This window comes from Ovis aries, chromosome 10, assembly GCF_016772045.2.
Source record: "Ovis aries strain OAR_USU_Benz2616 breed Rambouillet chromosome 10, ARS-UI_Ramb_v3.0, whole genome shotgun sequence".
In the NCBI taxonomy this organism is placed as follows: domain Eukaryota; kingdom Metazoa; phylum Chordata; class Mammalia; order Artiodactyla; family Bovidae; genus Ovis; species Ovis aries.
Genome location: NC_056063.1, coordinates 35400428 through 35416983, shown reverse-complemented (window position 1 = coordinate 35416983; position 16556 = coordinate 35400428). Strand labels below are relative to the sequence as shown.

General features: G+C 46.6%; 1 long non-coding RNA gene across 3 annotated transcripts in view; it reads left to right on the top strand.

Moving 5' to 3' along the window:
• Positions 1–16556, top strand: part of LOC105609559 (uncharacterized) — a 53936-nt gene extending 37380 nt beyond the window's left edge. For 2 of the 3 annotated variants that reach the window (XR_009595130.1, XR_001043096.5), the window contains one exon: positions 1–16556. This exon is cut by the window's left edge. This is a non-coding gene — a long non-coding RNA (uncharacterized LOC105609559). The other variant, XR_009595131.1, reaches the window with a different exon arrangement.

Below are 16556 nucleotides of genomic sequence, written 5' to 3'. Positions count from 1 at the left end.
GATTTGCAGAGGGTAAGCGTCTCAGTCAGTTCACCTCCAGAGGTAGGGGTCCTGACCACCACTTTTTCTTCCTTTTATTTAAATCAGTGGTTCTTAATTTTGGAGCAGGGCTAGACCTTCCTGAGGATCAGACATCAGCTTCAGACCTGTCTTGAACAACGTGTAAACACATAAGCACAATTTGTAGAAGCTGTCAAGGGATTCACTGATCTTTTAATAAATGGAATTAACTTATAAACCATATATAGATTTTTGGAAGAAAAAATGAGATCCTATGAAAGCAAAGTTGCCTTGCTCTTTGAGACTAAATGTGTGGGCAGTATAATTCACACATGTGCACACACCCATGTACATGCATGCATACATGTGCACATGGACACACACACACACACACACACACACACACAAACACAGCCCTGCTCTTGGACTGGCTGATGTTCAGAGTGAGTGTAGAGAGGGTCTCCCTCACCTTGACCCCCCGAGATGCTCAGCCTGACTCCATCCCCTCATTTTACTCAAGACGACGAACCCCAAGGCCAGGCTGATAGAAACTATTACGAGGGCATCGTACTTGAGAAGATGCCAGTTCATCCCCATTGAAGCTGAGTCATATGTGTTAAGAAAATCCCCTCTCAGGGCGTTTTGGCCAAATTCAAATAGGTCAGAGTCCCAGAAAGATTAATTAACTGCAGGCACTGTTTCTTGGCTGAGGCAAGCATGGAACCCATTATTCCCTTAATAAGGCAGTTTCCTCGGTGAACCATGGGAGCTTGGACAGACTCAGGGGAGAAACAAAAGGGCATTTTTAATTGAAGTGTCATATGATCTTCCCTAATGTCTTCGCTACCCCCCAAATCGTAACATCATCTAGAAAGGGACTGGCTTAAACCTTTATGTATCATCTGTAGAAAATGAATGTTGCTGGTCTTCGGTCTTGACAGTCTGGGTGAAACACATTTTATTTCCCCTTACTGGGTCATGTTTAACGTGGCAACCTACTGTTATAATCAGTGAACATGTTGGGATGATAAAAATGGATAATCCTTGCACCTGTTGACAATTCGATAAAGACAAGTGAGACAAATCAAACTCCATCAGAGAACCCCATGCATCCTGGAAGGGGCCTTCGGGTGTTCATTTCAAAGAGGGAAGTGGAGGCACCACTGGAGAGTGGCCGGGAGTGTCAGCAAGGTGGCCTGGTCCCCAGAGTCGGTCACTGATGTTCAGGGAATCTTCCCGCGTCCACAGCCCTCCTGTCCTATGCCGGGCTCTGTCCTGGGTCCTAGTGACACAGCCGTAGGCGAGACGAACATGATGCTCTCCGTCCTTCGTGGAGTCACGTGGAGCTTGCCTTGCTGGACCAAAATGGGCCCACGAGATACCACTGAACACGGACCAGTTTGGGCGAACACATTTTACTTCCTCAAGAAATAGCTCCAAGAGGAAACCACCTGTATTCTAGTGGCCGGAGAAGGACTTGAAATTCTCAGGGATGAAGAGAAGAGGGAGGGAGGATTTCTGGGCAGATGGGGCCGCCTCAACAGAGGCCCTGAGACTGCAAACACACACAACAAGGTGTGTGTGTGGTAAGGGCAGGAGGACAGACCGGCTGCCTCACTGAGAAGGAAACAGACGAGGCTGGGAGCAGGGGAGGGGCCGCGGTATGGAAACCTGGAAAGGACATACCAGGTGAGGCATTACCGCTGAGTCCCTGAGCCTCCAGAAGCTGGGTTGCGATGTCTGTTGAGCACAGTGGTCTGGATAGCAAGGAGGCCATTTGTGTATGGCCTCACGCTTAGTTCTGGGACTTTGTTCTGGGCTACAAGTTGGGAGTGTCAGCATTTGGGTGGAATTGAAGACATGAGACCGGGTGAAGTCCCAGGACAAAAGGTCAGGGGTGAGCTCTGGGACTGTGGAGTTCTCCAGGCTGGGGAGATGACTGGGAGCAGGCAGAAGGGACAGGGAAGAGCCCAGAAGGGGGCAGGCCGGCCTGAGCGGGGGGTGGCTGACAAGGGGTGTGCAGGAGCCCGCCTGGCCCTGGGTCCTTACACACGTTTGTGTCACTGTCATGCTGCTCGAGGAGGTCTACTCTGCAGAGGGAACATGAAGCCCCAGAAGAAGACACTGACCTAATCAGTGGCTCTTGGGTTCTGAGCTGGAATTGCCCCAGGCCTCGGGGTTTCAGTGCTGCTGACCTTTAACTCTCTGTCCTGCCCCCTGACTGAGGGCGGCCCCGTGGGTCCAGTGTGTGGCTGGAGGCTCTTGGGAAGTCTGCCAGGTGGCTGCAAGTGAGATGAGGGAGAGACAGGGGGCCTGGGGTGCCCGATGGAAAGTGGGGTGGTGGATATGGACAGGACCTGTGCCCAAGCAGCTTGGTGGAGGGACCTGAGAGCGGCCGTATGGCCCCAGGGTGGTGAGCGGGTGTTTCCAATGGGAGAACTATGGTCTGTCTGTAGGCTGGCGGGATGGAGGGGACAGGCGGTATCCTAGATGAAGGGGTAAGGCCCAACTTCAGGGCTGAATAACTCTGCGCTACAGCTTACTTTCTGTTTTCTCTGCTGGAGCCCTGACCGTGGGGTCACCCGTGTGTGTGTCTATGTGTTTGTGTATGTCTCTGTGTGTGTATGTATATGTGTGTCTATATGTATATGTGTCTCTGTGTGTGTCTATGTATGTGTGTCTGTGTGTACATGTGTGTGTATCTGTGTCTGTGTGTATATGTGTGTGACCGCCTCAGGGCTCGTGGGCCAGTGGGGCTGCCCTCAGGGGTTGTGGGGGGCATCCCGGTGCCCCAGGCCTGCGGCTTCCTGGACAGAGTGGGCTGGCTCCAGGAGGCCTCTGCCCACACCCTCCCCTGAAGACCCTCCTGCCCTGGGTGCCGAGGGGGTGCAGAGGGAGAACGTGGGACAGGGAACTGCTTTGAAGCCTCACATGCCTCCAGCATGGCTGCCCTGCAGGTCTGCATGCAGGGCGCTCAGGGTCTTCACTGAGAGGACACTGCCTCCTGGGCCAGGACAGGGGCTCTGGGAGAGGCAGCCCCTCCATTCTGCCCAGGCTGGGGTGTTTCTGAAGCTACAGAGTGAGGGGGCCGAAGCAACTCCCCTGCAAGCCTGGGGCTCCCCTACCAGCCAGCATGGACTTCAGGGCCTCTGTGTAAGGGTGGAGAGTGGTCCCCAATCACAGGTTTGGGGGCAGAGCTTGTGCTTGTTTATAAAAAATACCCCCCATGTTTCTTGAAGCATCACACATGCACTTGCTCACACCAGCCACCCACCCCGGGGGCAGGCTCCTCTCTCTCTCTGTGTCTCTCTCTTTCTCACACACACACACAAACACACACAGACACACATACATAGACACACACACATACACACATATACATATAGACACACACAGAGACACACATATACACATAGACACATGGACACACATACATATAGATACACAGACACGCACATATACACACACGCACACACAGATACATATGTACACAGACATACATATGCACACAGATGCACATATACACACTCAGACACATGGACACACAGATATACACATAGACACATACTCATAGACACATACATATACACACAGACACATATACACACAGACAAACATACAAAGACACACACACGGACACACATACATATAGACACATATACACACAGACATGCATATACACATAGACACACATAGACACACAAACACACATATACACACAGACACACACACATACACACACAGACACACAGACACAGATATATACACAGATATACACAGACATATACACACATACACGTATATACACACAAACACATATACACATACACACATACAGACACACATATACACACAGACATACACAGATACACACATATAGACACACAGACACACAGAGACACATACATATATAGACACAGACACACATACAGACTCACATACACACAGACACACAGACACACACACACATACACATAGACACAGAGGCACACATGCACACCCCTTGCCCCATGACCAGAAGTACAGAGCCGGTGGTGCGCAGTGCCTAGCTGGGCCTGTCCTGCCCGCGCCGTTTGCCTGAAATACTTGGCGTGCGTCTCCAGCCTGGGATGGAAATGCACTGCTGGAGCGAGTGTGGGGGCTCCGGGACGCTCGCCGTTTCTTCTCGTCCGTAAAGCTGTTGAGCTAAATTACAGGGCTGGGCCAGCGGGAGCCCAGCTGTGCCAGGCTCGGCTGTGAGAGGTGAGAAGTGTGGGCACCAGCAGGTCATTAGCTGTGCGGCTGACCCAGCCTGAGGGCTGTGGCAGGTCCACAGGGAGGAGCGGGGCCCCGGGGGGTGCGGGTCCAGCCGGGTTGGAGCCTGGGCTTGGCTGAGGCGGGGCTGATGCGCGGGGCTGACTCACAGCCTCCGGGTCTGGGTGCTTCATTACATCGGTTGGGACAAGTCTTATTTTTGTTGAAATCTTTCTTAAAATTGACGGGTTTTTTTCTGTCTCCGTTTTGGTTTTGTTTTCAACATTTCCCCACGGTTTCCGGCTGTGCGGCCTCTGGCTGAGTTCAGCTCTGCTGCTGATTGTCATCACCGGGAGGCTGGTGACGAGAGCTGACAAGTCTCTAAGCTGATGTTCAAGGTGCCCTTGATGAGCCCAGAGGTGGACCACAGCACAGGGGGCTGGAGGCACCCTGCGTCGGGTCTCGATTAACAACTCGCGATGGCTCGGGTCGGGTTTGCGTGGATAACTGCCAGGCGGTCTCTGGGGCCTATAAACACCACTCGTAAATAGTGGCTGGTGTGTGAGGTTGGGTAGACGTGATGTCAGTGAAGAACTGTGAAGAACTGGACAGCCGGGAACCAACTGCTCTGAAATAAGACCTTCCTTCTGTGAGGAAGGTGGGCAGAGAAGAACCTGGGCTCCAGGAAGCGGCCACTCACCCTGGACTGTGGGGCCATCTGCCTGTGCCCGCAGACAGCCGACAGCAGCTCCCCGAGCCTCAGTCTCCCGCTTGTCCTCTCCGAACAGACACAGATCCTACCTGCTGCTGCTCCGAGTGCTCATGACTCATTCCACGTCGGGAGAAGGGCCGGCAGCATGCTTCCTCTGCTGTCACATGGAGGTGGTGTCTCGACCTCAAATTGCCCGTAGCCCTCCAGTTCAAGTTCAGCATCTTTGTGCAAATGGGCCTCTCAGGCCCTGGGGTGGGGAAGAACATGCCATTTCTTGAGGCCTCGGCAGTCTATGCGGATCAGCGTGGCCCACATGCTGACCACAGGACCCCCTTGTCCCTGTGGGAAGCGTGGGGGCTCGGCCACAGCAGAGGTCAGGGAGGAGATGTCGGCACAGAATGATGCATGAAAGATTTCAAGTCTTAATTTAAACTTAGGTAGAAGCAAGTGTGTTGATCACAGGGCTTTGTTTTTTCCTTGGAATCATCTTCTTTTGGTACCTTCTAAAATGTTAAATAGAGAACATTATGGGGGTGCTCCTGGAGACGAGGTAGGGGACCTTGCTGACTGCCATGACAGTAATACCATTTTTCAAGATCCCTTGTGCCTGGATTCTGAGTAACACAGTTCACACGCAGTATCTTATCTGCTCCTTGTCACACGTCTTTATCGAGTACCTTAATCATCACCGTTTTATATTTAAGAAAAGTAGCATTTTAAGGGGGTGAACATAATTGTCCAAAGTCACACACCTGACCATGTGACCACCATTTTATGTATTTATTTTAATATAGCTTTATTTTGTTTTGGCCATACTGTGAGGCACGTGGGATCTTAGTAACCCGACAGAAGATTGAACCTGTGCTCCCTGCAGTGGAAGAACAGGGTCTTAACCACTGGACACCAGGGAAGTCCTGTGACCAGTGTTTAACTGTGTCATGGAGCTGAAGGGAGCCCTCCCTTGGGGACGGCTGGGTCTTGCCTTGGGTACCAGTTTGGTGCTTCTGCTGGTGATATTCTTATACCCTTGTCCTGCCTGGCTTGTGTTCTCAGCATTAGAGATACTAAGGGAACATTTCATGCAAAGATGGGCACAATAAAAGACAGAAATGATATTGACCTAACAGAAGCAGAAGATATTAAGAAGAGGTGGCAAGAAAACGCAGAAAAACTATACAAAAAAGATCTTAATGACCCAAATAACTGCGATGGTGTGATCACTCACCTAGAACCAGACATCCTAGAAAGCGAAGTCAAGTGGGCCTTAGGAAGTATCACTACAAACAAAACTAGTGGAGGTGATGGAATTCCAGTTGAGCTATTACAAATCCTGAAAGATGGTGCTGTGAAAGTGCTGCACTCAATATGCCAGCAAATTTGGAAAACTCAGCATTGGCCACAGGACTGGAAAAGGTCAGTTTTCATTCTAATCCCAAAGAAAGGCAATGCTAAAGAATGTTCAAACTATTGCATAATTGCACTCATCTCACACAAAGTAATGCTCAAAGTTCTCCAAGCTATGTTTCAACAGTACATGAAGTGAGAACTTCCAGATGTTTACGCTGAATTTAGAAAAGGCAGAGGAACCAGAGATCAAATGACAACATCCGCTGGATCATTGAAAAAGCAAGAGAATTCCAGAAAAACATCTATTTCTGCTTTATTGACTACATCAAAGCCTTTGACTGTGTGAATCACAAACTGGAAAATTCTTCAAGAGATGGGAATACCAGACCACCTGACCTGCCTCCCGAGAAATCTGTGCGCAGGTCAAGAAGTAACAGTTAGAACTGGACATGGAACAATGGATTGGTTCCAAATTGGGAAAGAAGTATGTCAAGGCTGTATATTGTCACCCTTCTTATTTAACTTATATGCAGAGTACATCATGTGAAATGCCAAACTGGGTAAAGCACTAGCTGGAATCAAGATTGCCAGGAGAAATATAACCTCAGATATGCAGATGATACCACCCTTATGGCAGAAAGCGAAGAAGAACTAAATAGCCTCTTGATGAAAGTGAAGGAAGAGAGTGAAAAAGCTGGCTTAAAACTAAACATTCAAAAGACGAAGATCATAGCATCCGGTCCCATCTCTTCATGGCAAATAGACGGGCAAACAATGGAAACAGTGACATACTTTAATTTTCCTGGGCTCCAAAATCACTGCAGATGGTCCCCGAAGCCATCGTGAAATTAAAAGAAGCTTGCTCCTTCGAAGAAAAACTATGACCAACCAAGACAGCATATTAAAAAGCAGAGACATTACTTTGCCAATAAGGGTCTGTCTAGTCAAAGCTATGGTTTTTCTAGTAGTCATGTATGGATGTGAGAATTGGACTATAAAGAAAGCTGAGCACTGAAGAATTGATGCTTTTGAACTGTGGTGTTGGAGAAGACCCTTGAGAGTCCCTTGGACTGCAAGGACATCAAACCATTCAATTCTAAAAGAAATCAGTCCTGAACATTCATTGGAAGGACTGATGCTGAAGCTGAAACTCCCAATATTTTGGCCACCCAATGTGAAGAGCTGAGTCCTTAGAAAAGATCCTGAAGCTGGGGAAGACTGAAGGCAGGAGGAGAAGGGGAGGACAGAGGATGAGATGGTAGGATGGTATCACCGAGTCAATGGACATGAGTTTGAGCAAGCTCTGGGAGATGGTGATGCACGGGGAAGTCTGGTGTGCTGCAGTCCATGGAGTCACAAAGACTCGGACACGACTGAGTGACTGAACTGAACTGAACATGGCCTAGCAGTGACCTGCTCACCCAGAACCTGGGCTCCACGTCCAGACGCACTGGGTCAGCTGTGTGAGCTCCACGGGTTAACCGATGTTGTGGAATGCACCTGCTTTTATCACCTGCATTTCCTGAATCGTGGATGTGAAATATTCCATGGGGAGCTGGGATGCAGAGTAAATGTGAGACTTGTGAGTCAGTCACGGGGCTCTGACATGGAGACACCCCAGACTTTTGTTGTTTTTAATCACTAAGTCGTGTCTGAATCTTTTTGATCCCATTGATTGTAGCCTGCCAGGTTCCTCTGTCCATGGAATTCTCCAGGCAAGAATACTGGAGTGGGTTGCCATGCTCTCCTCCAGGGGATCTTCCCGACCCAGGGATTGAACTTGCGCCTCCTGCTTGGCAGGCAGATTCTTTACTGCTGAGCCACTTGGGAAGCCCATCCCAGAATGGTATATTTAATGGGTATATTTAAACAGATTGAGGTGCCAGAACTTCCAAGGAATCACCAGGCGCCCAGATGGCATCCACAGGGCACATGCTTCTTGAGAACAGAAGCCATTTGTCGCACTAACACTAGAGACCCTGAGTGGCTGTTCCTGCAGTTTACAATACTGATATGCGTATGTGTGTATAAATATAAATCCATGTATTATCCATAGCAGCACTAAAACCAAATGCATTTATTATATATGTTTTGGGTACATTGCTCTAACAGGTGGAATTCACATGTGAAGTGTCTAACGTGTAGGATTTATACTCCACCTGCTGTTTTTACGCCCTCTCCTCCCCAGCCAGTCGATGACTTGAGGACTAGCATCACTAGGCTCTTGTGGTTTTGTCATTAGAAACAAGGAGTCAGATCCTTAGGGGACTCGAGAGAGAACCTGGGCTCCTGGCTGGGGGTCGGGGGTGAGCACGGTCTCCTGTGGCACCCAGCCTGTCGGTCAGAGAAGGCTCAGGACCTGACCTCCAAGGAGCACAGGAAACAACCCTCATTTGTTCATTGAGAAACCAGGCGGTGGGGCTGGGCAGCCACAGGCCCTGGAGGAGCAGCCAGTGGGAGAGGGTGAGGGATGTGTGTGGAGTTGGTGGGGAGCGGTGCTGAGGCCCTACCAGGAAACGGCTCAGGGCTCACACCTCCTGGCCTCAGGCGCTTTGGCAGGCCTCCTTCCCTGCCTTTTGTTCTGGAGGGCAGATTACATGGGCCGCAGGCACCAAACATTATTTAAAGGGAAATTAAAGGGAAATTGCACCAGCTGCCCTTTCTATGTCAGTGAGATGGAATCTGGGGGCCTCCCCTGTCCCCCCTCCCCCGGGCTCTGGAGCAGACGGAGATAACAGCCCGCTGGGATTCCATGCACCGTGGAGGCGTCACCATTAAGTCCCAGGAATGTGCCCCCTTCTCCTCCTCTCCCCACTGCTGGCCTTTGTTTTCTCAAATGAGCAGGATCCTGGGTGGGCAAGGGACCTCGGAGTGGGGGTAGGGGGGAATCTCCCATCAGTCCCGCCCTCCAAGCCCTGGGTTACTTCCTTCTTATCCGTGGTGCCCAGCACTGAAAGTGCGTGAAAAGTAAAGCTTTTAGCTGGAGGCTGAAAGAGAACACCAGCAAGGTCGTTTGGGAGCAGTGAAATACCACTTTTCCCACTGCCGGTTTCACAAGCAGATTTCAGGGTTGTGCGGGCCATTAGAAGCAAAATGCAGACCTGTGACTGCCCTTAACCACTGTTCATTCTGCATGTGCAAATCCTCCTTGAAGGGAGGTTTCGGGAGAGACCGGAAGAGAAGAGGCACGAAGCTCTGGCCAGAGCTAGATTTGATTTTCCTCCTTTGAAGACACGGAAAGAGTGGAGGCAGTGTGCTTTCCTGGGGTGGTGGGTGACGGATCTCTGGGGCCTGACTTCCTCCACTGCTGGCCCCTCTGTGTCCACAGTCCCCTTCTGAGGAGGAATGTTTCTGCTGGGCTTTTGGCTCAGAAGTTGAGAAGATGATCATGTCTACATGTGTGCTTTCACTTAACTTTCCATAAAAAAAGCAACTGGCTCTGCTTAAATTACAGTGAAATTACGTGTATGCCTAAGGGGTTACAGGTTGGGAGTGGCAGCTGGTGGGGGGAGGAGAAGGGCCAATTTAATGTGCTGTAGACCCAGGAAAAGTATTCTGGTAATTCATGGTTCTCCTCCTCTGTCCCTCTAAGATCACTAGTAGTCCTTGGTGACCTGACTCACATTAACCTTTTTTAAAAATGTGAGACATCGGTATACGGGATATGGATTTTTAATGAAACAGATTTCTTATTTTGTAGATAGTAAAAACTAACAGCACATGACCCCAGTCTACACAGATGAGATCGTGACATGTTTATGCTCTGATAGGCCCGGATTCCATGATTCCAATTGAGAACGCTGTGGATAATGTGGGACAACTGGGCTTGTCTCTAGTGTAATACAGTAAGTGCCTCTCATGGGGTCTGATATACTATAATTTGCACTGGCACTGCCTTAGGCAAACATTTTGCAGTTGAGTGTGTGCTCAGTCACTCAGTCATGTTCAGCTCTTTGCAACCCCATGGACTGTAACCCTCCAGGCTCTTCTGTCCATGGGATTCTCCAGGCAAGAATACTGGAGTGGATAGACATTTCCTTCTCCAGGGGATCTTCCTGACTCAGGGATTGAACCCACGTCTCCTGCATCTCCTGCATCGGCAGGCAGAGTCTTTACCATTGAGCCACCTGGGAAGCTGTTTGCAATGGAGTAACTGACCATAATCCATCAAAGTCTTGTTTCTGTCCACGAATTAGGTTGAGATTATCAGGTTGATCAGGAGGATAAGACTCCAGAAATTCTCCCCCGAATCCATCTCTTTGCTTCTCATCCACTTCTCATGTCCTACATTTTTCCCAGGTGAAACTCATCTATTCTCACTATGTTTCTTTTAACCACAGCCTCACTTTTAGACCGTCATCTTTGAACATATGGGCTTCCCTGGTGGCTCAGATGGTAAAGAATCCACCTGCAGTGTAGGAGACCCAGGTTCGATCCCTGGGTCAGAAAGATCCCTTGGAGAAGGAAATGGCAACTCACTCCAGTATTCCTGCCTGGAGAACCCCATGGACAGAGGAACCTGGAGGGCTACATCCATGGGGTCAAAAGAGTCAGACACAACTGAGTAATAGCTAGATTCCCTTTCTCTCAGTAGGTTTAAAGCAATTTTCCCTCATTCTTATAAAAACCAGATTGTACCTAATGTATGGTCTCACAGTAAGTGAGATTTTGAATGAATGGTGTTTCCAGGAGTGTTTTTCCCCTTGGACTCAGAAATCGTGGACAAAAAGAAGTGGGTACTCCAGCAATTTCTGGTGACTGAGGAAGAATAAAATAGTTGTCTGATCACTTGGTTTAGGACCAGTCAGCTTGCGCCTACTTCTACGGACCCCTGTGTCTGGTTTGAAGTCTTGGCTTCTTCTTGGCTGGCCTCCTTCTCTTTGATGGGCGAGTACTGGGCAACGGCTCTGCTTCTGGATTCTCCACCACCCTGTGGTCCTGCTCTTTGCCCCTTGCCCGGTGGTAATGGATAGGCCAGAGGGAATCTAACTTCTGTGCTTATGTCACTTTGATCAGTTAAACTTTAAAGGGTGATTTCTTCAAAAGATGTTGAAAGCTGCTTTAAGGCGAGTGACCTCATTACAAGTACTAAGCTGCTGCTTCTCATCAAATCTCCTCTTCAAGGAGCATTTGTAACCCTTCAAAACATATTCAGATTGTCACACTGAACTGGAAGATCACCTGTTAGAAAAACAGCCCATCAAAATGCCCGTCTCTTTTATAAAGTCAAACCTTGTGTCCAGATTGTGACTCGGTGAGAAACGATCATTCTTTGTGTCACAGTCTGTGACTTAAACCTTTACATTGGTCCTTTATGAACTCTGGGCAGGAAGGGAATGAGAACTCCTTAAACTCCACTGAGAGTAGCTTAGCACTTCCATAGTTTTCTTAGTTGGGGGATAGGCTAGTTTCTTCTTGGTTGATTTCTGCAAAATAATGGAAATATTTGCAAAATATGCTGTAATGAAAAAGAAAAGCTTTGCTTTGTCATGAATATTGAATTTATAGAAAATGAGCTTAGGTAGAGTTAACACAAGATAAAATAATAAGAAAATAGGGGCAAATGTTTATCTGAACTCTGAGGGAAAAGACTTTCTAAAGTATCAATAATAAGCAATGGGAGGAATCACAAAGGGAAAGACTGGCAAATTTGCTTGTATGAGACTTTGAAAATCTTTATATATCCTGATGTATTAAAAGCTCTACTGACAAAGTTTTTAAAAAACTATCTACAATAAGTCTAATGATGAAAAATTACTCTTCTTAATATATAAAGAACTCATCCAAATCAATAATTGGAACCTATAGTCAATCAGACTACCTATTGATATATAAACAAGAGAAGAGGAAATTAAAATGTCTGATAAACAATAATAGCCATGTTGGTAATCAAAATAGTGCAGAAATTTGAAAATGAAACTAGCATCAAAGGATGAAAAAAATATCAATTACTGGTAGGTAGGCATTTGCATGTATCGCTGGTAGAGCTATGACTGATATGGCCATTTTGAAAGAAAGGTTAGCCTCACGCAACAGGAACTTTCTAACTGGTTCTACTTTATTTCACTGTGGTCTTTCCATGCTGCTGCTGCTGCTGCTGAGTCGCTTCAGTTGAGTCCGACTCTGTGCGACCCCATAGATGGCAGCCCACCGAGCTCCCCCGTCCCTGGGATTCTCCAGGCAAGAACACCGGAGTGGGTTGCCATTTTCTTCTCCAATGCATGAAAGTGAAAAGTGAAAGGGAAGTCACTCAGTCGTGCCTGACTCTTAGCGACCCCATGGACTACAGCCTACCACGCTCCTCCGCCCATGGGATTTCCCAGGCAAGAGTACTGGAGTGGGTTGCCATTGCCTTCTCCGTTTGCAGAAAATTAGAAATAAGCAAATATATTATTATGGGTAATAAGATATATCATGATACAGTCATTAGATGATGCTCATGGACAATTAAAAATAAACTATTCATTTTTGGCTGCACTGAGTCTTCATGGCTGTTCACAGGCTTGTCTGTAGTTGTGGTGAGCAGGGGCTACTCTTTGTTGTGGTGGGCGGGCTTCTCCTTGCAGTGACTTCTCGTTGCGCAGCAGGGGCTCCAGGCGCACGGGCTCAGTAGTCGTGGTGCTCAGGCTTAGTTGCTCTGCTGCATGTGGGATCTTCCCAGACCAGGGATTGAAACCGCACCCCCTGCATTGGGAGGTGGTTTCCTATTCACTGATCCCCAGGGAAGTCCTCATGGACAACTTTAACATTAAAGGAAAACACTGGTGTTAATTGTAAGAAAGAAGAATACAAAATGATACATTCATTAGGCCCAAATTGAAAAATTCTGTCCAGGTTCAAAAATTGTGTAAAGGTACATCAAAACATGGGCGGATTGTTTCTAGATCTTATTCTCTGTATTTTTTTGTATCTCCACTCTTGTAAGTATTTAAAGTACTATTTCTAGTAGCTAAACAGAGATCCCAAGTTACTTTTTCACCTGTCAGTTCAAACCTTTATAGTTGAGCTTCAATTATCCCATTTTCACCACAGAAATTATTATATATATAAAATATGTATATAAAATTACTCTATATTAATAGTACACATCACATATTTATAATAGTATATATGTTATAACTTGTGAACACATTAGTATATTAATGTTACTATATTAATGCTTATTTGCATATTATATTAGTAATTATGTATCATAGGTTGATACCATGTCATACAAACATATACATCTAGATATGTATTTTAGTTTATGTAAAATAAATGAGTTCTGCTTACAACACAGACTGATTCTGGTTGACCTTGAACCTGAGTTGTCTCTGTGGGTCCCACCTTCTCCCCTTATAGTAACAGGCCATGAGCACAGTTTCCTTACCCTGGTGTTCAGGCCCAGGGTTTCTGAGACCACTTAGGGGTCCCTGTATTTTAAGTAGCCAAGTGCATCTCCAGTGCAGGGGGGTCTTTTGGAGCATATCCTGGCGTCCTGTGTGACATGGTACAACTTTTATACGGTGTTAACATTGCTGTGTGAACAGACATTGTCACCTGTAACTTCAGGGCTCAGATTAGCTAAACATGTTGCCTTTGTTAAGGAAAGAAAAAAAGAGTTGATCTCCCAGAAAGGACAAACACATGGGAGAATCAAAGGGTCCTTTCAGATGTGTAAACCTAATATCAGAGAATTTAGAGTCTCACCCAGCTCACAGGTGTCCTCGCTTTGATCACTAATTAAAATGTGACTTCTATCCGCAGTGTCACTGTCAGAGGACTTGACAAAACAAAGTGCGTCAGGTACCTGACAATTTCTGATAAAGCCCTGAAAGACAGGTGTTCATTCCTGCAGAAGCTTTGAAGCTAAAAATAAAATAAGACGAAATTTAAATTAAAGGATGCTCCCAAGAACATAGTAATCACCCTAAGACACACACTTGAGGGTCTCTTTTGCTCCCAGATGATGGTGGAGGTGGTGGGGAGGGGATGGAAAGGAATGCAGAAAATGGGGTAAAGTAAAGCCTTGTAAGTCATTCGAGATCAATCGTCAGAGACTGTGTCTCAACGGTGTCATTATCAGATTAATATTTGAGTTCCAATTTAAGCTGGAATTATTTGGATAACAGAAATCAAAAGGAACGTTTTTACAAACGATTTTGCCTCAGAGCAAAAGAAAGGTATCAGGGATAGGATTTTTGTGATTTTTCACCACACCTCCCAAATTCCTGGGAGCTTCAAGAATCACAGACCTCCTCACCTTCACAGCTCTGCTTTATCTTCAGCTGAGGCTGGGGAAAACCAAATTCCTCCTGATTTCATATGAGTTTTCAGTGGACTATAAGCTTTTTGGCAAAATAATCTGCAGTGTATTTCTAATCATTGTGAAAGCCTGATTTATTTGACAGGTCATTCCTCATTGAAAATGAAGAGCTGCCTCCCTGGGGATAAAAGCAAACTTTTAACTGATTGCTTCTTTTTATTTCCATGTCAACATTTACCAGAGCCAGGGATCTCTACTGTAAGCTGGTTGATAAAGGGTCTGACCTTCTGATAGCCAACACAGTAGAATAATTGGCAGCAAGTAGCAAATGAAAACGTTCAGTGAACCTCTGGTTCCATAGGTACTGCTGCAAGTGGCATTATCCCATCCTTTTTTATGGCTAAGTCATATTCCAATACATATATATATATATATATATATATAAAATAAATAAATATATATATGTATTTCAGGGAAGCCCAGAATGCCTTGGAGAGTTTCAGGCAACAGAGCTTTGACTTATGTATGGTTGCAGCTCTATTCTTTGCTAGGTTCTGTGCTCTCCTGCTGATCTTTCTTAATAAAGTCAACCATTCTGAATATCAATAATCAATTGCGGTGATACTATTGTTTGTTGTTGCTGTTTAGTTGCTAAATTGTGTCCGATTCTTCTGCAATACCACGGACTGTAGCCGGCCAGTCTCCTCTATCCACGAGATTTTCCAGGCAAGAATACTGGAGTAGATTGCCATTTCCTTCTCCAAGGGATCTTCCTGATCCAGGGATCGAACTGGGGTCTGTTCCAAGGACAAGTGGATTCTTTACCATCTGAGCCACTTGGGAAGCCCAGTACTGTAAAGGTGGTAAGGAGAGAGTCACTGGTGAAACGTGGGAACTGAGTTCACCAGTGGGTCCAGCTTCCAGGAAATTCAGTCCAACGTTGTTGGTTTCAGGATTCCAGTTTCTGGAAGCAGCTGTGTTGGAAAGCTCAGGATCATGAAGTCTTGATGAAGCATCAGGAATTGTGGAGATCGACCTTACAGGATGGACCTTCTCATCACACAGGGGAATGAACCTGGTTCTGTGCAGCAGGAGACCCACACGGCCCCGTGACTGGATGATTCTGTGGTCAGTGTGATTTGTTCAGTGTTTTCTTTGCTTCTTTCCCTTTTGTCTTCTCTACTTTCCTGTTTGGTTTCTTGTAGGAAAGGCAGCTCAGCCTGCTGGGATCTTCCACCTGGCAGCTTCTGTCTCTCTGCCTGAGGTGTTCCTTGTGCCAGGATGCACTGCTGTTCCCACTAACACCAGGAGCTTGAGATTTGAATGGCTGGAGAGGCAGTGATGGGGTGGTTAGATAGCATCACCAGCTCAGTGGACGTGCGTTTGAGCAAACTCTGGGAGATGGTGAAGGACAGGGAAGCCTGGCGTGCTGCAGTCTGCAAGGCAGCGAAGAGTCAGACATGACCGAGCAACTGAACAACAACCAGTTTGAATGCCTCTGGACCGATCATCGAAAATGATCCTGAAATCTATTTCAGTTTGGGGATAAAAATATACAATGATACACTTATTTTATGGCAGCTTCCCAAATTCACATTAGATTTTTTTTTTTATAAGTTTGGATTTAGCTTTTTAAAAAGAAAGCCTTCAATCGTGATCACGGAAAATACAGCAAACCCATAGCAATGGCTGATCGAACTCTTTATGTTATAACTGATCTGTTTTGGGGAGGTGCTCTTGAAGAAAAGAGATGGGTAGGACTGAAGCGTGTTTGCTCTTTGAGAAATCATTTTATATCATGGGCATTTTGTTTAAAACCACAGGGATTTTTTAAAGGACAAAACATAGCGTTTTACTTGAGTATCTGTCTCTATGTCATGTTATAAATTAGAAATATTAGGTTGGCCAAAAAGCTTGTTCCTGTTATCCTATAAGATATTATGGAAAACCCAAACAAACTTGTTGGCAAACACAATAAATGCCCTTGTTACTCATTCAATAAATATTTATGAAGCACTA